This window comes from Taudactylus pleione, unplaced genomic scaffold, assembly GCF_031769625.1.
Source record: "Taudactylus pleione unplaced genomic scaffold, aTauple2 ptg000026l, whole genome shotgun sequence".
NCBI classification, from domain to species: domain Eukaryota; kingdom Metazoa; phylum Chordata; class Amphibia; order Anura; family Myobatrachidae; genus Taudactylus; species Taudactylus pleione.
The window spans coordinates 6,456,437-6,483,093 of NW_028284428.1; positions in this window are offsets into that span (position 1 = coordinate 6,456,437).

Consider the following 26,657-nt stretch of genomic DNA (forward strand, 5'->3'; position numbering starts at 1 on the left):
CCAAATGGCGTCCCTTGCGCTGCAGTGATGTCCCTCAGGAATATTGCAGCAGCGGGTGACTTGCAGAGAACTCCTAATGGCGTCCCGTGCCCTGCAGTGATGTCCCACAGGACAAGTTCAGCAGAGGGTGACTTGCTGAGAACACCTAATGGCATCCCGAGCCCAGCAATGATGTCCCTCAGGACAAATGGGGCAGAGGGTGACTTTGCGGAGAACACCTAATGGCGTCCCATGCCCTATAGTGATGTTCCACATGATAAATGCAGCAGAAGGTGACGTGCTGAGAACACCTAATGGCATCCCATTCCATGCAGTGATGTCCCTCAGGACAAGTTCAGCAGAGGGTGACTTGCTGAGAACATCTAATGGCGTCCTGTGCGCTGCAGTGAAGTCCCGCAGTACAAATGCAGCAGAGGGTGACTTTCAGAGAACACCTGATGGCGTCCCATGCCCAGCAGTGATGATCCACAGGATAAGTGCAGCAGAGGGTGACTTGCTTGGAACAACTAATGGTGTCCCGTGCCTTGTAGTGATGTCCCCTGAGGACAAGTGCAGCAGAGGGTGACGTACTGAGAACACCTAATTGCATCCCATGCCCTGAAGTGATGTCAGAACAATTGCAGCAGAGGGTGACATGCTGAGAACACCTAATGGCATCCCATGCCCTGCAGTGATGTCCAACAGGACAAGTTCAGCAGAGGGTGACTTGCTGAAAACAGCTAATGGCGTCCCATGCCCAGCAGTGATGCTCCACAGGACAAGTGCAGCAGAGGGTGACTTACTGGGAATACATAATGGCGTCCCGTGCCCTGTAGTGATGTCCCGGAGGACAAGTGCAGCAGAGGGTTACTTGCTGGGAACACATAATGGCGTCCCATGCCCTGCAGTGATGTCCTGCAGCACAAGTGCTGCAGACGATGACGTGCTGAGAACACCTAATGGCAGTCAATGCCCTGCAGTGATGTCCCTCAGGAATATTGCAGCAGCAGGTGACTTGCAGAGAACACCTAATGATGTCCCGTGCCCTGCAGTGATGTGCCTCAGAACAAATGCGGCAGAGGGTGACATGCAGAGAACACCTAATGGCGTCCCATGCCCTGCAGAGATGTCCCACTGGACAAGTGCAGCAGAGAGTTACTTAAAGGGAACACCTAATTGCATCCCCTGCCCTGTAGTGATGTCCCGCAGGACACGTGCTGCAGAGGGTGACGTGCTGAGAACATCTAATGGCAGTCCATGCCCTACAGTGATGTCCCTCAGGAATATTGCAGCAGCGGGTGACTTGGAGAGAACACCTAATGGCCTCCCGTGCCCTGCAGTGATGTCCCACAGGAGAAGTTCAGCAGAGGGTTACTTGCTGAGAACACCTAATGGCATCCCGTGCCCTGCAGTGATGTCCCTCAGGACAAATGCAGCAGAGGGTGACTTGCGGAGAACACCTAATGGCGTCCCATGCCCTGCAGTGATGTCCCACTGGAAAAGTGCAGCAGAGGGTTACTTAAAGGGAAGACCTATTTGAGTCCCGTGCCCTGCAGTGTTGTTCCACAGGACAAGTTCAGCAGAGGGTGACTTGCTGAGAACACCTAATGTCGTCCCGTGCCCTGCAGTGATGTCCCAAAGAACAAATGCAACAGAGGGTGACTTTCAGAGAACACCTAATGGAGTCCCGTATCCTGTAGTGATGTCCCGGAGGACAAGTGCAGTAGAGGGTGACTTGCTGAGAACACCTTATGGCGTCCCGTGTGCTGCAGTGATGTCCCTCAGGACAAGTTCAGCAGAGGGTGACTTCCTGAGAACACCTAATGGCATCCAGTGAACTGCATTGATGTCCCTCAGGACAAGTGCAGCAGGGGGAGACTTGCAGAGAACACTTAATGGTGTCCCGTGCCCTGCAGTGATGTCACTCTGGACAAATGCAGCAGAGGGTGACTTGCTGCGAACACCTACTGGCATCCCAAGCCCTGTAGTGATGTCCCACTGGACAAGTGCAGCAGAGGGTGACGTTCTGAGAACACCTAATGGCATCACATGCCCTGCAGTGATGTCCCTCAGGAATACTGCAGCAGAGGGTGACTTGCAGAGAACATCTAATGGCGTCCCGTGCCCTGCAGTGATGTCCCACAGGACAAGTGCAGCAGAGGGTGACTTGCTGCGAACACCTAATGGCGTCCCATGCCCTGTAGTGATGTTTCACACGACAAATGCAGCAGAGGGTGACGTGCTGAGAACACCTAATGGCATCCCATGCCATGCAGTGATGTCCCTCAGGATAAGTTCAGCAGAGGGTGACTTTCAGAGAACACCTAATGGCGTCCCGTGCCCAGCAGTAATGATTCACTGGATAAGTGCAGCAGAGGGTGACTTGCTGGGAACACCTATTGGCGTCCCGTTCCCTGTAGTGATGTCCCGGAGGACAAGTGCAGCAGAGGGTGACGTGCTGAGACCACCTAATTGCATACCATGCCCTGAAGTGTTGTCCAACAGGACAAGTTCAGCAGAGGGTTACTTGCTGATAACACCTAATGGCATCCTGTGCGCTGCATTGATGTCCCTCATGACAAATGCAGCAGAGGGAGACTTGCAGAGAACACCTAATGGTGTCCCGTACCCTGCAGTGATGTCCAACAGGACAAGTTCAGCAGAGGGTGACTTGCTGAGAACAGCTAATGCCGTCCCATGCCCAGCAGTGATGCTCCTGAGGACAAGTGCAGCAGAGGGTGACTTGCTGAGAACAGCTAATGGCGTCCCATGCCCAGCAGTGATGCTCCTGAGGACAAGTGCAGCATAGTGTTACTTGCTGGGAACACCTAATGGCGTCCCATGCCCTGCAGTGATGTCCCTCAGGACAAATGCGGCAGAGGGTGACTTGCGGAGAATACCTAATAGCGTCCCATGCCCTGCAGTGATGTCCCACTGGACAAGTGCAGCAGAGGGTTACTTAGAGGGAACACCTAATTGCGTCCCGTTCCCTGTAGTGATGTCCAAGAGGACAAGTGCAGCAGAGGGTGACATGCTGGGAACACCTAAAGGCGTCCCCTGCCCTGTAGTGATGTCCCACAGGACAAGTGCTGTAGAGGGTGACATGCTGAGAACAGCTAATGGCATCCCATGCCCTGCAGTGATGTCCCACAGGACAAGATCAGCAGAGGGTGACTTGCTAACAACACCTAATGGCATCACTTGCATTGCAGTGATGTCCATCAGGACAAATGCAGCAGAGGGAGACTTGCAGAGAACACTTAATGGTGTCCCGTACCCTGCAGTGATGTCCAACAGGACAAGTTCAGCAGAGGGTGACTTGCTGAGAACAGCTAATGGCGTCCCATGCCCAGCAGTGATGCTCCTGAGGACAAGAGCAGCAGAGGGTGACTTGCTGGGAACACATAATGGCGTCCCGTGCCCTGTAGTGATGTCCCAGAGGCCAAGTGCAGCAGAGTGTTACTTGCTGGGAACACCTAATGGCGTCCCATGCCCTGCAGTGATGTCCCTCAGGACAAATGCGGCAGAGGGTGACTTGCGGAGAACACCTAATAGCGTCCAATGCCCTGCAGTGATGTCCCACTGGACAAGTGCAGCAGAGGGTTACTTAAAGGGAACACCTATTTGCGTCCCGTTCCCTGTAGTGATGTCCCAGAGGACAAGTGCAGCAGAGGGTGACTTGCTGGGAACACCTAATGGCGTCCCATGCCCTGTAGTGATGTCCCACAGGACAAGTGTTGCAGAGGGTGACATGCTGAGAACACCTAATGGCATCCCATGCCCTAAATTGATGTCCCACAGGACAAGTGCAGCAGAGGGTGACTTGCTGAGAACACCTAATGGCATCCCATGCCCTGCAGTGATGTCCCACTGGACAAGTTCAGCAGAGGTTGACTTGCTGGAACACCTAATGGCGTACCGTGCGCTGCAGTGATGTCACTATGGACAAATGCAGCAGAGGGTGACTTGTAGAGAACACCTAATGGTGTCCCGTGCCCTGCAATGATGTCACTATGGACAAATGCAGCAGAGGGTGACTTGCGGGGAACACTTAATGGCGTCCCGTGCCCTGCATTGATGTCCCACAGGACAAGTGGAGCAGAGGGTGACTTGCTGCGAACACAAACTGGCGTCCCATGCCCTGCAGTGATGTCCATCAGGAATATTGCAGTAGAGGGTGACTTGCAGAGTACACCTAAAGGCATCCCGTGCCCTGCAGTGATGTCCCACAGGACTAGTGCAGCAGAGGGTGACTTGCTGCGAACACCTAATTGCGTCCCATGCCCTGTAGTGATGTTCCACAGGACAAATGCAGCAGAGGGTGACGTGCTGAGAACACCTAATGGCATTCAATGCCCTGCAGTGATGTCCCTCAGGACAAGTTCAGCAGAGGGTGACTTGCTGAGAACACCTAATGGCGTCCCGTGCTCTGCAGTGATGTCCCACAGGACAAGTGCAGCAGAGGTTGACGTGCTGAGAACACCTAATGGCATACCATGCCCTACAGTGATGTACCACAGGACAAGTACAGCAGAGGGTGACATGCTGAGAACACATATTGGCTTTTAATGCCATGCAGTGATATCCCACAGGTCAAGTTAGGCAGAGGGTGGCTTGCTGAGAACACCTAATGGTGTCCCGAGCCCTGCAGAGATGTTACTCTGGACAAATGCAGCAGAGGGTGACTTACGGAAAACACCTAATGGCATCCAGTGCCTTACAGTGATATCCCACAGGACAAGTGCAACAGAGGGTGACTTGCTGGGAACACCTAATGGCGTCCCATTCCCTGTAGTGATGTCCCGGAGGACAAGTGCAGCAGAGGGTGACGTGCTGAGAACACCTAAGTGCATCTCATGCCCTGAAGTGATGTCCTCAGGACAAGTACAGCAGAGGTTGACATGCTGAGAACACCTAATGGCATCCCATGCCCTGCAGTGATGTCCAACAGGACAAGTTCAGCAGAGGGTGACTTGCTGAGAACACCTAATGGCATCCTGTGCGCTGCATTGATGTCCCTCAGGACAAATGCAGCAGAGGGAGACTTGCAGAGAACACCTAATAGTGTCCTGTGCCCTGCAGTGATGTCACTATAGACAAATGCAGCAGAGGATGACTTGCGGAGAACACCTAATGGCGTCCCGTGCCCTGCAGTGATGTCCCACAAGACAAGTGCAGCAGAGGGTGACGTGCTGAGAACACCTAAGTGCATCTCATGCCCTGAAGTGATTTCCTCAGGACAAGTACAGCAGAGGTTGACATGCTGAGAACACCTAATGGCATCCCATGCCCTGCAGTGATGTCCAACAGGACAAGTTCAGCAGAGGGTGACTTGCTGAGAACACCTAATGGCATCCTGTGCGCTGCATTGATGTCCCTCAGGACAAATGCAGCAGAGGGAGACTTGCAGAGAACACCTAATAGTGTCCTGTGCCCTGCAGTGATGTCACTATAGACAAATGCAGCAGAGGGTGGCTTGCTGAGAACACCTAATGGTGTCCCGAGCCCTGCAGAGATGTTACTCTGGACAAATGCAGCAGAGGGTGACTTACGGAAAACACCTAATGGCGTCCAGTGCCTTACAGTGATATCCCACAGGACAAGTGCAACAGAGGGTGACTTGCTGCGAACAACTAATGGCGTCCCATGCCCTGTAGTGATGTCCTACAGGACAAGTGCAGCAGAGGGTGACATGCTGAGAACACCTAATGGCATCCCTTGCCCTGCATTAATGTCCCACAGGAAAATTTCAGTAGAGTGTGACTTGCTGAGAAAACCTAATGGCGTCCTGTGCCCTGCAGTGATGTCCCAAAGGACAAATGCAGCAGAGGGTGACTTTCAGAGAACACCTAATGGCGTCCGTGCCCATCAGTAATGAACCACAGGACTAGTGCAGCAAAGGGTGACTTGCTGGGAACACCTAATGGCGTCCCGTGCACTGTACTGATGTCCCAGAGGACAAGTGCAGCAGAGGGTTACTTGCTGGGAACACATAATGGCGTCCCATGCCCTGCAGTGATGTCCCGCAGGACAAGTGCTGCAGAGGGTGACGTGCTCAGAACACCTAATGGCAGTCCATGCCCTGCAGTGATGTCCCTCAGGAATATTGCAGCAGAGGGTGACTTGCAGAGAACAACTAATGGCGTCCCGTGCCCTGCAGTCATGTCCCACAGGACAAGTTCAGCAGAGGGTGACTTGCTGAGAACACCTAATGGCATCCTGTGCACTGCATTGTTGTCCTTCAAGACAAATACAGCAGAGGGAGACTTGCAGAGAACACCTAATGGTGTCCAGTGCCCTGCAGTGATGTCACTCTGGACAAATGCAGAAGAGGGTGACTTGCTGCGAACACCTACTGCCATCCCATGCCCTGTAGTGATGTCCCACAGGACAAATGCAGAAGAGGGTGACGTTCTGAGAACACCTAATGGCATCCCATGCCCTGCAGTGATGTCCCTCAGGAAAAGTGCAGCAGAGGGTGACATGCTGAGAACACCTAATGGCATCCCATGCCCTGCAGTGATGTCCCACAGGACAAGTTCAGCAGAAGGTGACTTTGCTGAGAACACCTTATGGCGTCCCATGCGCTGCTGTGATGTCCTTCAGGAATATTTCAGAAGAATGTGACTTGCAGAGAACACCTAATGGCGTCCCGTGCCCTGCAGTGATGTCCCACAGGACAAGTGCAGCAGAAGGTGACTTGCCACGAACACCTAATGGCATCGCATGCCCTGTAGTGATGTTCCACAGGACAAATGCAGCAGAGGGTGACGTGCTGAGAACACCTAATGGCATCCCATGCCATGCAGTGATGTACCTCAGGACAAGTTCAGCAGAGGGTGACTTGCTGAGAATACCTAATGGCGTCCCGTTCACTGCAGTGATGTCCATCAGGACAAAGGCAGCAAAGGGTGACTAGCAGAGAACACCTAATGGCATCCCATGCCCTGCAGTGATGTCCAACAGGACAAGTTTAGCAGAGGGTGACTTGCTGAGAACACCTAATGGCATCCTGTGCGCTGCATTGATGTCCCTCAGGACAAATGCAGCAGAGGGAGACTTGCAGAGAACACCTAATAGTGTCCTGTGCCCTGCAGTGATGTCACTATAGACAAATGCAGCAGAGGGTGGCTTGCTGAGAACACCTAATGGTGTCCCGAGCCCTGCAGAGATGTTACTCTGGACAAATGCAGCAGAGGGTGACTTACGGAAAACACCTAATGGCGTCCAGTGCCTTACAGTGATATCCCACAGGACAAGTGCAACAGACGGTGACTTGCTGCGAACAACTAATGGCGTCCCATGCCCTGTAGTGATGTCCTACAGGACAAGTGCAGCAGAGGGTGACATGCTGAGAACACCTAATGGCATCCCTTGCCCTGCATTAATGTCCCACAGGAAAATTTCAGTAGAGGGTGACTTGCTGAGAAAACCTAATGGCGTCCCGTGCCCTGCAGTGATGTCCCAAAGGACAAATGCAGCAGAAGGTGACTTTGCTGAGAACACCTTATGGCGTCCCATGCGCTGCAGTGATGTCCTTCAGGAATATTTCAGAAGAATGTGACATGCAGAGAACACCTAATGGCGTCCCGTGCCCTGCAGTGATGTCCCACAGGACAAGTGCAGCAGAAGGTGACTTGCCACGAACACCTAATGGCATCGCATGCCCTGTAGTGATGTTCCACAGGACAAATGCAGCAGAGGGTGACGTGCTGAGAACACCTAATGGCATCCCATGCCATGCAGTGATGTACCTCAGGACAAGTTCAGCAGAGGGTGACTTGCTGAGAATACCTAATGGCGTCCCGTTCACTGCAGTGATGTCCATCAGGACAAAGGCAGCAAAGGGAGACTTGCAGAGAACACCTAATGGTGTCCCGTGCCCTGCAGTGATGTCTCTCTGGACAAATGCAGCAGAGGGTGACTTGCGGAGAACACCTAATGGCGTCCCGTGCCCTGCAGTGATATTCCACAGGACAAGTGGAGCAGAGGGTGACTTCCTGCGAACACCTACTGGCGTCCCATGCCCTGTAGTGATGTCCCACAGGACAAGTGCAGCAGAGGGTGACATTCTGAGAACACCTAATGGCATTCCATCCCCTGCAGTGATATCCCTCTGGACAAGTGCAGCAGAGGGTAACATGCTGAGAACACCTAATGGCATCCCATGCCCTGAAGTGATGTCCCACAGGACAAGTTCAGCAGAGGGTGACTTGCGGAGAACACCTAATGGCGTCCCTTGCGCTGCAGTGATGTCCATCAGGAATATTGCAGCCGAGGGTGACTTGCAGAGAACACCTAATGGCGTCCCATGCCCTGCAGTGATGTCCCACAGGACAAGTGCAGCAGAGGGTGACTTGCTGCGAACACCAAATGGTGTCCCATGCCCTGTAGTGATGTTCCACAGGACAAATGCAGCAGAGGGTGACGTGCTGAGAACACCTAATGGCATCCCATGCAATGCAGTAATGTCCCTCGGGACAAGTTCAGCAGAGGGTGACTTTCAGAGAACACCTAATGGCGTCCCGTGCCCAGCAGTGATGATCCACAGGATAAGTGCATCAGAGGGAGACTTGCTGGGAACACCTAATGGCGTCCCATTCCCTGTAGTGATGTCCCGGAGGACAAGTGCAGCAGAGGGTGACGTGCTGAGAACACCTAAGTGCATCTCATGCCCTGAAGTGATGTCCTCAGGACAAGTACAGCAGAGGTTGACATGCTGAGAACACCTAATGGAATCCCATGCCCTGCAGTGATGTCCAACAGGACAAGTTCAGCAGAGGGTGACTTGCTGAGAACACCTAATGGCATCCTGTGCGCTGCATTGATGTCCCTCAGGACAAATGCAGCAGAGGGAGACTTGCAGAGAACACCTAATAGTGTCCTGTGCCCTGCAGTGATGTCACTATAGAAAAATGCAGCAGAGGATGACTTGCGGAGAACACCTAATGGCGTCCCATGCCCTGCAGTGATGTCCCTCAAGACAAGTGCAGCAGAGGGTGACGTGATGAGAACACCTAATGGAATCCCATCCCTGCAGTGATGTTCCTCAGGTCCAGTGCAGCAGAGGGTGACATGCTAAGAACACCTAATAGCATCCCATGCCCTGACTTGCAGAGAACACCTAATGGCGTCCCATGCCCTGTAGTGATGTTCCACAGGGCAAATGCAGCAGAGAGTGACGTGCTGAGAACACGTAATGGCATCCCATGCCCTGCAGTGATGGCAGTCGGGACAAGTTCAGCAGAGGGTGACTTTCAGAGAACACCTAATGGCTTCCCATGCCCTGCAGTGATGATCCACAGGATAAAAGCAACAGAGGGTGACTTGCTGGGAACACCTAATGGCGTCCCGTGCCCTGTAGTGATGTCCCGGAGGACAAGTGCAGCAGAGGGTGACGTGCTGAGAACAACTAATGGCATCGTATGCCCTGAAGTGATGACCTCAGGACAAGTGCAGCAGAAGGTGACATGCTGAGAACACCTACTGGCATCCCATGCCCTGCAGTGCTGTCCAACAGGACAAGTTCAGTAGAGGATGACTTTCTGAGAACAGCTAATGGCATCCCATGCCCAGCAGTGATGCTCCAGAGGACAAGTGCAGCAGAGGGTGACTTGCTGGGAACACATAATGGCGTCCCGTGCACTTTAGTGAAGTCCCGGAGGACAAGTGCAGCAGAGGATGACTTGCTGGGAACACATAATGGCGTCCCGTGCACTGTACTGATGTCCCAGAGGACAAGTTCAACAGAGGGTGACTTGCTGAGAACACCTAATGGCTTCCCTTGCGGTGCAGTTATGTCCCTCAGGAATATTTCAGTTGATGGTGACTTGCAGAGAACACCTAATGGCATCCCGTGCCCTGCAGTGATGTCCCACAGGACTAGTGCAGCAGAGGGTGACTTGCTGCGAACACCTAATGGCGTCCCGTGCCCTGTAGTGATATTCCACAGGACAAATACAGCAGAGGGTGACGTGCTGAGAACATCTAATGGCATCCCATGCCCTGCAGTGATGTCCCTCAGGAATATTGCAGCAGAGAGTGACTTGCAGAGAACAACTAATGGTGTCCCCTGCCCTGCTACGATATCCCACAGGACAAGTTCAGAAGAGGGTCTTGCTGAGAACACCTAATGGCGTCCCGTGTGCTGCAGTGATGTCCCACAGGACAAGTTCAGCAGAGGGCGACTTGCTGAGAACACCTAATGGCGTCCTTTGCGCTGCATTGATGTCACTCAGTCAAATGCAGGAGAGGGAGACTTGCAGAGAACACTTAATGGTGTCCCGTGCCCTGCAGTGATGTCACTCTGGACAAATGCAGCAGAGGGTGACTTGCGGAGAACACCTAATGGCGTCCCGTGCCCTGCAGTGATAAGCCACAGGACAAGTGCAGCAGAGGGTGACTTGCTGCGAACACCTACTGGCATCCCATGCCCTGTAGTGATGTCCCACAGGACAAGTGCAGCAGAGGGTGACGTTCTGAGAACACCAAATGGCATCCTATGCTCTGCAGTGATGTCCCTCAGGACAAGTTCAGCAGAGGGTTACTTGCTGAGAACACATAATGGAGTCCCTTGCGCTGCAGTGATGTCCTTCAGGAATATTGCAGCAGAGGGTGACTTGCAGTGAACACCTAATGGCGTCCCGTGAACTGCAGTGATGTCCCACAGGACTAGTGCAGCAGAGGGTGACTTACTGCGAACACCTAATGGCGTCCCATGCCCTGTAGTGATGTTCCACAGGAAAAATGCAGCAGATGGTGACGTCCTGAGAACACCTAATGGCATCCCATGCCCTGCAGTGATGTCCCTCAGGAATATTGCAGCAGAGGGTGACTTGCAGAGAACAACTAATGGCGTCCCGTGCCCTGCTGCGATATCCCACAGGACAAGTTCAGCATAGGGTGACTTGCTGAGAACACCTAATGGCGTCCCGTGTGCTGCAGTGATGTCCCACAGGACAAGATCAGCAGAGGGTGACTTGCTGAGAACAACTAATGGCGTCCTGTGCGCTGCATTGATGTCTTTCAGTCAAATGCAGCAGAGGGAGACTTGCAGAGAACACTTAATGGTATCCCGTGCCCTGCAGTGATGTCACTCTGGACAAATGCAGCAGAGGGTGACTTGCGGAGAACACCTAATGGCGTCCCGTGCCCTGCAGTGATATTCCACAGGACAAATACAACAGAGGGTGACGTGCTGAGAACACCTAATGGCATCCTGTGCGCTGCATTGATGTCCCTCAGGACAAATGCAGCAGAGGGAGACTTGCAGAGAACACCTAATAGTGTCCCATACCCTGTAGTGATCTCCCGGAGGACAAGTGCAGCAGAGTGTTACTTGTTGGGAACACATAATGGCGTCCCATGCCCTGCAGTGATGTCCCGCAGGACAAGTGCTGCAGAGGGTGATGTGCTGAGAACATCTAATGGCATCCCATGCCCTGCAGTGATGTCCCTCAGGAATATTGCAGCAGAGAGTGACTTGCAGAGAACAACTAATGGTGTCCCCTGCCCTGCTGCGATATCCCACAGGACAAGTTCAGAAGAGGGTCTTGCTGAGAACACCTAATGGCGTCCCGTGTGCTGCAGTGATGTCCCACAGGACAAGTTCAGCAGAGGGCGACTTGCTGAGAACACCTAATGGCGTCCTTTGCGCTGCATTGATGTCACTCAGTCAAATGCAGGAGAGGGAGACTTGCAGAGAACACTTAATGGTGTCCCGTGCCCTGCAGTGATGTCACTCTGGACAAATGCAGCAGAGGGTGACTTGCGGAGAACACCTAATGGCGTCCCGTGCCCTGCAGTGATAAGCCACAGGACAAGTGCAGCAGAGGGTGACTTGCTGCGAACACCTACTGGCATCCCATGCCCTGTAGTGATGTCCCACAGGACAAGTGCAGCAGAGGGTGACGTTCTGAGAACACCAAATGGCATCCTATGCTCTGCAGTGATGTCCCTCAGGACAAGTTCAGCAGAGGGTTACTTGCTGAGAACACATAATGGAGTCCCTTGCGCTGCAGTGATGTCCTTCAGGAATATTGCAGCAGAGGGTGACTTGCAGTGAACACCTAATGGCGTCCCGTGAACTGCAGTGATGTCCCACAGGACTAGTGCAGCAGAGGGTGACTTGCTGCGAACACCTAATGGCGTCCCATGCCCTGTAGTGATGTTCCACAGGAAAAATGCAGCAGATGGTGACGTCCTGAGAACACCTAATGGCATCCCATGCCCTGCAGTGATGTCCCTCAGGAATATTGCAGCAGAGGGTGACTTGCAGAGAACAACTAATGGCGTCCCGTGCCTTGCAGTGATGTCCCACAGGACAAGTTCAGCAGAGGGTGACTTGCTGAGAACACCTAATGGCATCCCGTGCCCTGCAGTGATGTCCCTCAAGACAAATGCAGCAGAGGGTGACTTGCGGAGAACTCCTAATGGCGTCCCATACCCTGCAGTGATGTCCCACTGGAAAAGTGCAGCAGAGGGTTTCTTAAAAGGAAGACCTAATTGCGTCTCGTGCCCTGCAGTGTTGTTCCACAGGACAAGTTCAGCAGAGGGTGACTTGGTGAGAACACCTAATGGCGTCCAGTGCCCTGCAGTGATGTCCCAAAGAACAAATGCAGCAGAGGGTGACTTTCACAGAACACCTAATGGCGTCCCGTGCCCAGCAGTGATGATCCACAGGACAAGTGCAGCAGAGGGTGACTTGCAGTGAACACCTAATGGAGTCCCGTGCCCTGTAGTGATGTCCCGGAGGACAAGTGCAGCAGAGGGTTACTTGCTGGGAACACATAATGGAGTCCCATGCCCTGCAGAGATGTCCCGCAGGACAAATGCTGCAGTGGGTGACGTGCTGAGAACACCTAATGGCAGTCCATGCCTTGCAGTGATGTCCCTCAGGAATTTTACAGCACAGGGTGACTTGCTGAGGACACCTAATGGCGTCCAGTGCACTGCATTGATGTCCCTCAGTACAAATGCAGCAGAGCGAGACTTACAGTGAACACCTAATGGTTTCCCGTGCCCTGCAGTGATGTCACTCTGGACAAATGCAGCAGAGAGTGACTTGCGGAGAACATCTAATGGCGTCCCGTGCCCTGCAGTGATATCCCACAGGACAAGTGCAGCAGAGGGTGACTTGCTGCGAACACCTACTGACACCTACTGGCGTCCCATGCCCTGTAGTGATGTCCCACTGGACAAGTGCAGCAGAGGGTGACGTTCTGAGAACACCTGATGGCATCCCATGCCCTGCTATGATGTCCCTCAGGAAAAGTGCAGCAGAGGGTGACAAGCTGAGAACACCTAATGGCATCAAATGCCCTGCAGTGATGTCCTACAGGACAAGTTCAGCAGAGGGTGACTTGCTGAGAACACCTAATGGCATCAATTATGCTGCAGTAATGTCCATCAGGAATATTGCAGCTGAGCGTGACTAGCAGAGAACAACTAATGGCGCCCCGTGCCCTGCTGTGATGTCCTACAGGACAAGTGCAGCAGAGGGTGACTTGCTGCGAACACCTAAAGGCATCCTGTGCGCTGCATTGATGTCCCTCATGACAAATGCAGCAGAGGGAAACTTGCAGAGAACACCTAATGGTGTACCGTGCCCTGCAGTGATGTCCTACTGGACAAATGCATCAGAGGGTGATTTGCGGAGAACACCTAATGGCGTCCCGTGACCTGCAGTGATGTTCCACAGGACAAGTGCAGCAGAGGGTGACATGCTGAGAACACCTAATGGCATCCCATGCCCTGCATGGATGTCCCACAGGAAAAGTTCAGCAGAGGGTGACTTGCTGAGAACACCTAATGGCGTCCCGTGCCCTGCAGTGAAGTCCCACAATACAAATGCAATAGAGGGTGACTTTCAGAGAACACCTAATGGCGTCCCGTGCCCAGCAGTGATGATCCACAGGAAAAGAGCAGCAGAGTGTGACATACTTGGAACACCTAATGGCGTCCTGTGCCCTGTAGTGATGTCCCGGAGGACAAGTGCAGCAGAGGGTGACGTTCGGAGAACAACTATTGGCATCCCATGCCCTGAAGTGATGTCCTCAGGACAAATGCAGCAGAGGGTGACATGCTGAGAACACCTAATGGCATCCCATGCCCTGCAGTGCTGTCCAACAGGACAAGTTCAGTAGAGGGTGACTTGCTGAGAACAGCTAATGGCATCCCATGCCCAGCAGTGAAGCTCCAGAGGACAAGTGCAGCAGAGGATGAATTGCTGGGAACACATAATGGCGTCCCGTGCCCTGTAGTGATGTCCCGGTGGACAAGGGCAGCAGAGTATTACTTGCTGGGAACACATAATGGCGTCCCATGCCCTGCAGTGATGTCCCGCAGGACAAGTGCTGCAGAGGGTGACGTGCTGAGAACACCTAATGGCAGTCCATGCCCTGCAGTGATGCTCCTGAGGACAAGTGCAGCAGAGGGTGACTTGCTGGGAACACATAATGGCGTCCCGTGCCCTGTAGTGATGTCCCCGAGGACAAGTGCAGCAGAGGGTGACTTGCTGGGAACACCTAATGGCGTCCCATGCCCTGTAGTGTTGTCCCACAGGACAAGTGCTGTAGAGGGTGACATGCTGAGAACACCTAATGGCATCCCATGCCCTAAATTGATGTCCCACAGGACAAGTGCAGCAGAGGGTGACATGCTGAGAACACCTAATGGCATCCCATGCCCTGCAGTGATGTCCCACTGTACAAGTTCAGCAGAGGTTGACTTGCTGGAACACCTAATGGCGTCCCGTGCACTGCAGTGATGTCACTATGGACAAATGCAGCAGAGGGTGACTTGTAGAGAACACCTAATGGTGTCCCATGCCCTGTAGTGATGTTCCACAGGACAAGTGCAGCAGAGGGTGACATGCTGAGAACACATATTGGCGTTTAATGCCATGCAGTGATATCCCACAGGTCAAGTTAGGCAGAGGGTGGCTTGCTGAGAACACCTAATGGTGTCCCAAGCCCTGCAGTGATGTTACTCTGGACAAATGCAGCAGAGGGTGTCTTGCGGAAAACACCTAATGGCGTCCAGTGCCCTACAGTGATATCCCACAGGACAAGTGCAGCAGAGGGTGACTTGCTGCGAACAACTAATGGTGTCCCATGCCCTGTAGTGATGTCCTACAGGACAAGTGCAGCAGAGGGTGACATGCTGAGAACACCTAATGGCATCCCTTGCCCTGCATTAATGTCCCACAGGACAATTTCAGTAGAGGGTGACTTGCTGAGAAAACCTAATGGCGTCCCGTGCCCTGCAGTGATGTCCCAAAGGACAAATGCAGCAGAGGGTGACTTTCAGAGAACACCTAATGGCGTCCCGTGCCCATCAGTAATGAACCACAGGACTAGTGCAGCAAAGAGTGACTAGCTGGGGACACCTAATGGCGTCCCGTGTACTGTACTGATGTCCCAGAGGACAAGTGCAGCAGAGGGTTACTTGCTGGGAACACATAATGGCGTCCCATGCCCTGCAGTGATGTCCCGCAGGACAAGTGCTGCAGAGGGTGACGTGCTCAGAACACCTAATGGCAGTCCATGCCCTGCAGTGATGTCCCTCAGGATTATTGCAGCAGAGGGTGACTTGCAGAGAACAACTAATGGCATCCCGTGCCCTGCAGTCATGTCCCACAGGACAAGTTCAGCAGAGGGTGACTTGCTGAGAACACCTAATGGTGTCCTGTGCACTGCATTGTTGTCCATCAAGACAAATGCAGCAGAGGGAGACTTGCAGAGAACACCTAATGGTGTCCAGTGCCCTGCAGTGATGTCACTCTGGACAAATGCAGCAGAGGGTGACTTGCTGCGAACACCTACTGCCATCCCATGCCCTGTAGTGATGTCCCACAGGACAAGTGCAGCAGAGGGTGACGTTCTGAGAACACCTAATGGCATCCCATGCCCTGCAGTGATGTCCCTCAGGACAAGTGCAGCAGAGGGTGACATGCTGAGAACACCTAATGGCATCCCATGCCCTGCAGTGATGTCCCACAGGAGAAGTTCAGCAGAGGGTGACTTTGCTGAGAACACCTTATGGCGTCCCATGCGCTGCAGTGATGTCCTTCAGGAATATTTCAGAAGAGGGTGACTTGCAGAGAACACCTAATGGCGTCCCGTGCCCTGCAGTGATGTCCCACAATACAAGTGCAGCAGAAGGTGACTTGCCACGAACACCTAATGGCATCCCATGCCCTGTAGTGATGTTCCACAGGACAAATGCAGCACAGGGTGACGTGCTGAGAACACCTAATGGCATCCCATGCCATGCAGTGATGTACCTCAGGACAAGTTCAGCAGAGGGTGACTTGCTGAGAACACCTAATGGCGTCCTGTGCACTGCAGTGATGTCCATCAGGACAAAGGCAGCAAAGGGAGACTTGCAGAGAACACCTAATGGTGTCCCGTGCCCTGCAGTGATGTCACTCTGGACAAATGCAGCAGAGGGTGACTTGCGGAGAGCACCTAATGGCGTCCCGTGCCCTGCAGTGATATTCCATAGGACAAGTGGAGCAGAGGGTGACTTTCTGAGAACACCTAATGGCATTCCATCCCCTGCAGTGATGTCCCTCAGGACAAGTGCAGCAGAGGGTAACATGCTGAGAATACCTAATGGCATCCCATGCCCTGAAGTGATGTCCCACAGGACAAGTTCAGCAGAGGGTGACTTGCTGAGAACACCTAATGGCGTCCCGTGCCCTGTAGTGATGTCCCGGAGGACAAGTGCAGCAGAGGGTTACTTGTTGGGAACACATAATGGCGTCCCATGCCCTGCAGTGATGTCCCGCAGGACAAGTGCTGCAGAGGGTGATGTGCTGAGAACATCTAATGGCAGTCCAAGCCCTACAGTGATGTCCCTCAGGAATATTGCAGCAGCGGGTGACTTGCAGAGAACACCTAATGGCCTCCCATGCCCTGCAGTGATGTCCCACAGGACAAGTTCAGCAGAGGGTGACTTGCTGAGAACACCTAATGGCATCCCGTGCCCTGCAGTGATGTCCCTCAAGACAAATGCAGCAGAGGGTGACTTGCGGAGAACAACTAATGGCGTCCCATACCCTGCAGTGATGTCCCACTGGAAAAGTGCAGCAGAGGGTTTCTTAAAAGGAAGACCTAATTGCATCTCGTGCCCTGCAGTGTTGTTCCACAGGACAAGTTCAGCAGAGGGTGACTTGCTGAGAACACCTAATGGCGTCCCGTGCCCTGCAGTGATGTCACAAAGAACAAATGCAGCAGAGGGTGACTTTCATAGAACACCTAATGGCGTCCCATGCCCAGCAGTGATGATCCACAGGACAAGTGCAGCAGAGGGTGACTTGCAGTGAACACCTAATGGAGTCCCGTGCCCTGTAGTGATGTCCTGGAGGACAAGTGCAGCAGAGTGTGACGTGCTGAGAACAACTAATGGCATCGCATGCCCTGAAGTGATGACCTCAGGACAAGTGCAGCAGAGGGTGACATGCTGACAACACCTATTGGCATCCCATGCCCTGCATTGCTGTCCAACAGGACAAGTTCAGTAGAGGGTGACTTGCTGAGAACAGCTAATGGCGTCCCATGCCCAGCAGTGATGTTCCAGAGGACAAGTGCAGCAGAGGGTGACTTGCTGGGAACACATAATGGCGTCCCGTGCCCTGTAGTGATGTCCCGGAGGACAAGTGCAGCAGAGGATGACTTGCTGGGAACACATAATGGCGTCCCGTGCCCTGTAGTGATGTCCCGGAGGACAAGTTCAACAGAGGGTGACTTGCTGAGAACACCTAATGGCATCCCTTGCGGTGCAGTTATGTCCCTCAGGAATATTTCAGTAAATGGTGACTTGCAGAGAACACCTAATGGCATCCCGTGCCCTGCAGTGATGTCCCACAGGACTAGTGCAGCAGAGGGTGACTTGCTGCGAACACCTAATGGCGTCCCGTGCCCTGTAGTGATATTCCACAGGACAAATACAACAGAGGGTGACGTGCTGAGAACACCTCATGGCATCCCATGCCCTGCAGTGATGTCCCTCAGGAATATTGCAGCAGAGGGTGACTTGCAGAGAACAACTAATGGCGTCCCCTGCCCTGCTGCGATATCCCACAGGACAAGTTCAGAAGAGGGTCTTGCTGAGAACACCTAATGGCGTCCCGTGTGCTGCAGTGATGTCCCACAGGACAAGTTCAGCAGAGGGTGACTTGCTGAGAACACCTAATGGCGTCCTGTGCGCTGCATTGATGTCACTCAGTCAAATGCAGCAGAGGGAGACTTGCAGAGAACACTTAATGGTGTCCCGTGCCCTGCAGTGATGTCACTCTGGACAAATGCAGAAGAGGGTGACTTGCGGAGAACACCTAATGGCGTCCCGTGCCCTGCAGTGATATGCCACAGGACAAGTGCAGCAGAGGGTGACGTTCTGAGAACACCTAATGGCATCCTATGCACTGCAGTGATGTCCCTCAGGAATATTGCAGCAGAGGGTGACTTGCAGAGAACACCTAATGGCGTCCCGTGAACTGCAGTGATGTCCCACAGGACTAGTGCAGCAGAGGGTGACTTGCTGCGAACACCTAATGGCGTCCCATGCCCTGTAGTGATGTTCCACAGGACAAATGCAGCAGAGGGTGACGTGCTGAGAACACCTAATGGCTTCCCATGCCCTGCAGTGATGTCCCACAGGACAAGTTCAGCAGAGGGTGACTTGCTGAGAACACCTAATGGCGTCCTGTGCACTGCATTGATGTCATTCAGTCAAATGCAGCAGAGGGAGACTTGCAGAGAACACTTAATGGTGTCCCGTGCCCTGCAGTGATGTCACTCTGGACAAATGCAGAAGAGGGTGACTTGCGGAGAACACCTAATGGCGTCCCGTGCCCTGTAGTGATGTCCCGCAGGACAAGTGCTGCAGAGGGTGACATGCTGAGAACATCTAATGGCAGTCCATGCCCTACAGTGATGTCCCTCAGGAATATTGCAGCAGCGGGTGACTTGGAGAGAACACCTAATGGCCTCCCGTGCCCTGCAGTGATGTCCCACAGAACAAGTGCAGCAGAGGGTGCCTTGCGGAGAACACCTAATGGCGTCCCGAGCCCAGCAGTGATGTCCATCAGGACAAATGCGGCAGAGGGTGACTTTGCGGAGAACACCTAATGGCGTCCCATGCCCTATAGTGATGTTCCACAGGATAAATGCAGCAGAAGGTGACGTGCTGAGAACACCTAATGGCATCCCAAGCCATGCAGTGATGTCCCTCTGGACAAGTTAAGCAGAGGGTGACTTGCAGAGAACATCTAATGGCGTCCCATGCGCTGCAGTGAAGTCCCGCAGTACAAATGCAGCAGAGGGTGACTTTCAGAGAACACCTGATGACGTCCCATGCCCAGCAGTGATGATCCACAGGATAAGTGCAGCAGAGGGTGACTTGCTGGGAACACCTAATGGTGTCCCGTGCCTTGTAGTGATGTCCCGGAGGACAAGTGCAGCAGAGGGTGACGTGCTGAGAACACCTAATTGCGTCCCATGCCCTGAAGTGATGTCAGGACAATTGCAGCAGAGGGTGACATGCTGAGAACACCTAATGGCATCCCATGCCCTGCAGTGATGTCCAACAGGACAAGTTCAGCAGAGGGTGACCTGCTGAAAACAGCTAATAGCGTCCCATGCCCAGCAGTGATGCTCCACAGGACAAGTGCAGCAGAGGGTGACTTACTGGGAATACATAATGGCATCCTGTGCCCTGTAGTGATGTCCCGGAGGACAAGTGCAGCAGAGGGTTACTTGCTGGGAACACATAATGGCGTCCCATGCCCTGCAGTGATGTCCCGCAGCACAAGTGCTGCAGACGGTGACGTGCTGAGAACACGTAATGGCAGTCAATGCCCTGCAGTGATGTCACTCAGGAATATTGCAGCAGCAGGTGACTTGCAGAAAACACCTAATGGCGTCCCGTGCCCTGCAGTGATGTGCCTCAGGACAAATGCGGCAGAGGGTGACATGCGGAGAACACCTAATGGCGTCCCATGCCCTGCAGAGATGTCCCACTGGACAAGTGCAGCAGAGAGTTACTTAAAGGGAACACCTAATTGCGTCCCGTGCCCTGTAGTGATGTCCCGGAGGACAAGTGCAGCAGAGGGTGCCTTGCAGAGAACACATAATGGCGTCCCATGCCCTGTAGTGATCTTCCGGAGGACAAGTGCAGCAGAGGGTTACTTGCTGGGAACACATAATGGCGTCCCAAGCCCTGCAGTGATGTCCCGCAGGACACGTGCTGCAGAGGGTGACGTGCTGAGAACATCTAATGGCAGTCCATGCCCTACAGTGATGTCCCTCAGGAATATTGCAGCAGCGGGTGACTTGCAGAGAACACCTAATGGCCTCCCAAGCCCTGCTGTGATGTCCCACAGGAGAAGTTCAGCATAGGGTGACTTGCTGAGAACACCTAATGGCATCCCGTGCCCTGCAGTGATGTCCCTCAGGACAAATGCAGCACAGGGTGACTTGCGGAGAACACCTAATGGCGTCCCATGCCCTGCAGTGATGTCCCACTGGAAAAGTGCAGCAGAGGGTTACTTAAAGGGAAGACCTATTTGCGTCCCGTGCCCTGCAGTGTTGTTCCACAGGACAAGTTCAACAGAGGGTGACTTGCTGAGAACACCTAATGGCGTCCCGTGCCCTGCAGTGATGTCCCAAAGAACAAATGCAGCAGAGGGTGACTTTCAGAGAACACCTAATGGCGTCCCATGCCCAGCAGTGATGATCCACAGGACAAGTGCAGCAGAGGGTGACTTGCAGGGAACACCTAATGGAGTCCCGTGTCCTGTAGTGATGTCCCGGAGGACAAGTGCAGCAGAGGGTTACTTGCTGGGAACACATAATGGCATCCCATGCCCTGCAGTGAAGTCCCGCAGGACAAATGCTGCAGAGGGTGACGTGCTGAGAACACGTAATGGCAGTCAATGCCCTGCAGTGATGTCACTCAGGAATATTGCAGCAGCGGGTGACTTGCAGAGAACACCTAATGGCGTCCCGTGCCCTGCAGTGATGTGCCTCAGGACAAATGCGGCAGAGGGTGACATGCGGAGAACACCTAATGGCGTCCCATGCCCTGCAGAGATGTCCCACTGGACAAGTGCAGCAGAGAGTTACTTAAAGGGAACACCTAATTGCGTCCCGTGCCCTGTAGTGATGTCCCGCAGGACAAGTGCTGCAGAGGGTGACATGCTGAGAACATCTAATGGCAGTCCATGCCCTACAGTGATGTCCCTCAGGAATATTGCAGCAGCGGGTGACTTGGAGAGAACACCTAATGGCCTCCCGTGCCCTGCAGTGATGTCCCACAGAACAAGTGCAGCAGAGGGTGCCTTGCGGAGAACACCTAATGGCGTCCCGAGCCCAGCAGTGATGTCCATCAGGACAAATGCGGCAGAGGGTGACTTTGCGGAGAACACCTAATGGCGTCCCATGCCCTATAGTGATGTTCCACAGGATAAATGCAGCAGAAGGTGACGTGCTGAGAACACCTAATGGCATCCCAAGCCATGCAGTGATGTCCCTCTGGACAAGTTAAGCAGAGGGTGACTTGCAGAGAACATCTAATGGCGTCCCATGCGCTGCAGTGAAGTCCCGCAGGACAAATGCTGCAGAGGGTGACGTGCTGAGAACACCTAATGGCAGTCCATGCCCCGCAGTGATGTCCCTCAGGAATATTGCAGCACAGGGTGACTTCCAGAGAACAATTAATGGCGTCCCGTGCCCTGCAGTGATGTCCCACAGGACAAGTTCAGCAGAGGGTGACTTGCTGAGAACACCTTATGGCGTCCCGTGTGCTGCAGTGATGTCCCACAGGACAAGTTCAGCAGAGGGTGACTTGCTGAGAACACCTAATGGCATCCTGTGCACTGCATTGATGTCCCTCAGGACAAGTGCAGCAGGGGGAGACTTGCAGAGAACACTTAATGGTGTCCCGTGACCTAAAGTGATGTAACTCTGGACAAATGCAGCAGAGGGTGACTAGCGGAGAACATCTAATGGCTTCCCGTGCCCTGCAGTGATATCCCACAGGACAAGTGCAGCAGAGGGTGACTTGCTGCGAACACCTACTGGGGTCCGATGCCCTGTAGTGATGTCCCACAGGACAAGTGCAGCAGAGGGTGACGTTCTGAGAACACCTAATGGTATCCCATGCCCTACAGTGATGTCCCTCAGGACAAGTACAGCAGAGGGTGACATGCTGAGAACACCTAATGGCATCCCATGCCCAGCAGTGATGTCCCACAGGACAAGTTCAGCAGAGGGTGACCAGCTGAGAACACCTAATGGCGTCCCTTGCGCTGCAGTGATGTCCCTCAGGAATATTGCAGCAGAGGGTGACTTGCAGAGAACACCTAATGGCATCCCGTGCCCTGCAGTGATGTCCCACAGGACAAGTGCAGCAGAGAGTGACTTGCTGCGAACACCTAATGGCGTCCCATGCCTTGTAGTGATGTTCCACAGGACAAATGCAGCAGAAGGTGACGTACTGAGAACACCTAATAGCATCCCATGCCATGCAGTTATGTCCCTCAGGACAAGTTCAGCAGAGGGTGACTTGCTGAGAACATCTAATGGCGTCCCATGCGCTGCAGTGAAGTCCCGCAGTACAAATGCAGCAGAGGGTGACTTTCAGAGAACACCTGATGGCGTCCCATGCCCAGCAGTGATGATCCACAGGATAAGTGCAGCAGAGGGTGACTTGCTGGGAACACCTAAAGGTGTCCCGTGCCTTGTAGTGATGTCCCGGAGGACAAGTGCAGCAGAGGGTGACGTGCTGAGAACACCTAATTGCATCCCATGCCCTGAAGTGATGTCAGGACAATTGCAGCAGAGGGTGACATGCTGAGAACACCTAATGGCATCCCATGCCCTGCAGTGATGTCCAACAGGACAAGTTCAGCAGAGGGTGACTTGCTGAAAACAGCTACTGGCGTCCCATGCCCAGCAGTGATGCTCCACAGGACAAGTGCAGCAGAGGGTGACTTACTGGGAATACATAATGGCATCCCGTGCCCTGTAGTGATGTCCCGGAGGACAAGTGCAGCAGAGGGTTACTTGCTGGGAACACATAATGGCGTCCCATGCCCTGCAGTGATGTCCCGCAGCACAAGTGCTGCAGACGGTGACGTGCTGAGAACACGTAATGGCAGTCAATGCCCTGCAGTGATGTCACTCAGGAATATTGCAGCAGCGGGTGACTTGCAGAGAACACCTAATGGTGTCCCGTGCCCTGCAGTGATGTGCCTCAGGACAAATGCGGCAGAGGGTGACATGCGGAGAACACCTAATGGCGTCCCATGCCCTGCAGAGATGTCCCACTGGACAAGTGCAGCAGAGAGTTACTTAAAGGGAACACCTAATTGCGTCCCGTGCCCTGTAGTGATGTCCCGCAGGACAAGTGCTGCAGAGGGTGACATGCTGAGAACATCTAATGGCAGTCCATGCCCTACAGTGATGTCCCTCAGGAATATTGCAGCAGCGGGTGACTTGGAGAGAACACCTAATGGCCTCCCGTGCCCTGCAGTGATGTCCCACAGAACAAGTGCAGCAGAGGGTGCCTTGCGGAGAACACCTAATGGCGTCCCGAGCCCAGCAGTGATGTCCATCAGGACAAATGCGGCAGAGGGTGACTTTGCGGAGAACACCTAATGGCGTCCCATGCCCTATAGTGATGTTCCACAGGATAAATGCAGCAGAAGGTGACGTGCTGAGAACACCTAATGGCATCCCAAGCCATGCAGTGATGTCCCTCTGGACAAGTTAAGCAGAGGGTGACTTGCAGAGAACATCTAATGGCGTCCCATGCGCTGCAGTGAAGTCCCGCAGTACAAATGCAGCAGAGGGTGACTTTCAGAGAACACCTGATGACGTCCCATGCCCAGCAGTGATGATCCACAGGATAAGTGCAGCAGAGGGTGACTTGCTGGGAACACCTAATGGTGTCCCGTGCCTTGTAGTGATGTCCCGGAGGACAAGTGCAGCAGAGGGTGACGTGCTGAGAACACCTAATTGCGTCCCATGCCCTGAAGTGATGTCAGGACAATTGCAGCAGAGGGTGACATGCTGAGAACACCTAATGGCATCCCATGCCCTGCAGTGATGTCCAACAGGACAAGTTCAGCAGAGGGTGACCTGCTGAAAACAGCTAATAGCGTCCCATGCCCAGCAGTGATGCTCCACAGGACAAGTGCAGCAGAGGGTGACTTACTGGGAATACATAATGGCATCCTGTGCCCTGTAGTGATGTCCCGGAGGACAAGTGCAGCAGAGGGTTACTTGCTGGGAACACATAATGGCGTCCCATGCCCTGCAGTGATGTCCCGCAGCACAAGTGCTGCAGACGGTGACGTGCTGAGAACACGTAATGGCAGTCAATGCCCTGCAGTGATGTCACTCAGGAATATTGCAGCAGCAGGTGACTTGCAGAAAACACCTAATGGCGTCCCGTGCCCTGCAGTGATGTGCCTCAGGACAAATGCGGCAGAGGGTGACATGCGGAGAACACCTAATGGCGTCCCATGCCCTGCAGAGATGTCCCACTGGACAAGTGCAGCAGAGAGTTACTTAAAGGGAACACCTAATTGCGTCCCGTGCCCTGTAGTGATGTCCCGGAGGACAAGTGCAGCAGAGGGTGCCTTGCGGAGAACACATAATGGCGTCCCATGCCCTGTAGTGATCTTCCGGAGGACAAGTGCAGCAGAGGGTTACTTGCTGGGAACACATAATGGCGTCCCAAGCCCTGCAGTGATGTCCCGCAGGACACGTGCTGCAGAGGGTGACGTGCTGAGAACATCTAATGGCAGTCCATGCCCTACAGTGATGTCCCTCAGGAATATTGCAGCAGCGGGTGACTTGCAGAGAACACCTAATGGCCTCCCGAGCCCTGCTGTGATGTCCCACAGGAGAAGTTCAGCATAGGGTGACTTGCTGAGAACACCTAATGGCATCCCGTGCCCTGCAGTGATGTCCCTCAGGACAAATGCAGCACAGGGTGACTTGCGGAGAACACCTAATGGCGTCCCATGCCCTGCAGTGATGTCCCACTAGAAAAGTGCAGCAGAGGGTTACTTAAAGGGAAGACCTATTTGCGTCCCGTGCCCTGCAGTGTTGTTCCACAGGACAAGTTCAACAGAGGGTGACTTGCTGAGAACACCTAATGGCGTCCCGTGCCCTGCAGTGATGTCCCAAAGAACAAATGCAGCAGAGGGTGACTTTCAGAGAACACCTAATGGCGTCCCATGCCCAGCAGTGATGATCCACAGGACAAGTGCAGCAGAGGGTGACTTGCAGGGAACACCTAATGGAGTCCCGTGTCCTGTAGTGATGTCCCGGAGGACAAGTGCAGCAGAGGGTTACTTGCTGGGAACACATAATGGCATCCCATGCCCTGCAGTGAAGTCCCGCAGGACAAATGCTGCAGAGGGTGACGTGCTGAGAACACCTAATGGCAGTCCATGCCCCGCAGTGATGTCCCTCAGGAATATTGCAGCACAGGGTGACTTCCAAAGAACAATTAATGGCGTCCCGTGCCCTGCAGTGATGTCCCACAGGACAAGTTCAGCAGAGGGTGACTTGCTGAGAACACCTAATGGCGTCCCGTGTGCTGCAGTGATGTCCCACAGGACAAGTTCAGCAGAGGGTGACTTGCTGAGAACACCTAATGGCATCCTGTGCACTGCATTGATGTCCCTCAGGACAAGTGCAGCAGGGGGAGACTTGCAGAGAACACTTAATGGTGTCCCGTGCCCTAAAGTGATGTAACTCTGGACAAATGCAGCAGAGGGTGACTAGCGGAGAACATCTAATGGCTTCCCGTGCCCTGCAGTGATATCCCACAGGACAAGTGCAGCAGAGGGTGACTTGCTGCGAACACCTACTGGGGTCCGATGCCCTGTAGTGATGTCCCACAGGACAAGTGCAGCAGAGGGTGACGTTCTGAGAACACCTAATGGTATCCCATGCCCTACAGTGATGTCCCTCAGGACAAGTACAGCAGAGGGTGACATGCTGAGAACACCTAATGGCATCCCATGCCCAGCAGTGATGTCCCACAGGACAAGTTCAGCAGAGGGTGACCAGCTGAGAACACCTAATGGCGTCCCTTGCGCTGCAGTGATGTCCCTCAGGAATATTGCAGCAGAGGGTGACTTGCAGAGAACACCTAATGGCATCCCGTGCCCTGCAGTGATGTCCCACAGGACAAGTGCAGCAGAGAGTGACTTGCTGCGAACACCTAATGGCGTCCCATGCCTTGTAGTGATGTTCCACAGGACAAATGCAGCAGAAGGTGACGTACTGAGAACACCTAATAGCATCCCATGCCATGCAGTTATGTCCCTCAGGACAAGTTCAGCAGAGGGTGACTTGCTGAGAACATCTAATGGCGTCCCATACGCTGCAGTGAAGTCCCACAGTTCAAATGCAGCAGAGGGTGACTTTCAGAGAACACCTAATGGCATCCCGTGCCCTGTAGTGATGTCCCGGAGGACAAGTGCAGCAGAGGGTGACGTGCTGAGAACACCTAATTGCATCCCATGCCCTGAAGTGATGTCCTCAGGACAAGTGCAGCAAAGGGTGACATGCTGAGAACACCTAATGGCATCCCATGCCCTGCAGTGATGTCCAACAGGACAAGTTCAGCAGAGGGTGACTTGATGAGAACAG